The 1,063-nt window shown below is 44.4% G+C and overlaps 1 protein-coding gene across 1 annotated transcript in view; it reads right to left on the bottom strand.

Moving 5' to 3' along the window:
* LOC101846653 (titin homolog) overlaps positions 1 to 665 on the bottom strand; it is a gene marked incomplete in the record, with an annotated part of 84,698 nt that extends 84,033 nt beyond the window's left edge. Inside the window, 1 exon segment of the mRNA XM_013082631.2 lies at positions 291 to 665.
* Between the last annotated feature and the right edge of the window lie 398 nt (positions 666 to 1,063).

Here is a 1,063-nt window from a genome sequence, read left to right as displayed (position 1 = left end):
ATGGTCCATGCAAATTTATTATACACACATACGCCCCCCCCCCCTCTCTCTCTCTCACACACACGCACACGCCTACACACGCGCACGCGCCTACACACGCGCACACTTGGAACGTTGTATCAATGATAACAAGTTTTAATGGAACAGCAACAAGAACAAGGACAAAAACACCACGACCATCACCGTAGCACCACAACCACAACCACAACCATTACCAACAAAAACAACAACATCAATTTTAGATCGTGTAGTATAATTAATAGATCTACCAATACTTTATAATTACCAACCTCGCAATAAAACACTCAGCGAAATATCCAAGCCGGCTCTGCGGCAAGTTCCTCGGAAGTGAAAGAAGACGCGCACAATATGATCTGGTGTGATCTACATACACAGCTGGTCTGTGACCACACAAGATCATCGAGTGATCCCCCTTGCTACGTCTAGCAACACAGAGCGATGAAGTGGTAAGCAAGCTTTCACCGGTAAGCAAGACAAAATTTAGGCACCGAATAAATAATAATAAAAAAAAGCCTGGCTTTGACGCCGTTCGAAGTGTGTTGTCACCACAACAAATTTGAGTCTCTAACACAAACGACGACTAGGGTTTTGAATTCTTTTCTACTTTTCTAACGGGGGCGAATGTGTGTCGTCTGCTATTGAGATGCCACGGCGGGCGGCAGATACGTGAATGGAGCGATATTCAATCGAAACCTTTTGCAGCGCTTCACCGAGCAGGCTTTCGATTCCTTTTGTTTCGTCTTATCAACAGAGCGGAAGAGAGAGAGAGAGAGAGAGAGAGAGAGAGAGAGAGAGAGAGAGAGAAAGAGAGAGAAAGAGAGAGAGAGATGGACGGATGGACGAACGAACGAACAGACATATAGATACAGAGGCAGATATAATACATAAAGTGGGAGGTAGGGAACATGAAGAGAGGAGAGAGAGTGGAGAGAAAAGGATAGAGAGAATGAGGAGGTTGAGGAGGAAGAAAGAGAAAAAGAAAAGAAAGAATGAGAGAGAGATTGAGAGAAAGAGAGCGTTTGTGTGTGTGTGTGTATATATA

The sequence above is a fragment of the Aplysia californica genome, unplaced genomic scaffold, assembly GCF_000002075.1.
Source record: "Aplysia californica isolate F4 #8 unplaced genomic scaffold, AplCal3.0 scaffold00186, whole genome shotgun sequence".
Classification (NCBI taxonomy): domain Eukaryota; kingdom Metazoa; phylum Mollusca; class Gastropoda; order Aplysiida; family Aplysiidae; genus Aplysia; species Aplysia californica.
The sequence above is the reverse complement of the archived record's forward strand: the minus strand, read 5'-3'. Positions and strand labels throughout refer to the sequence as shown.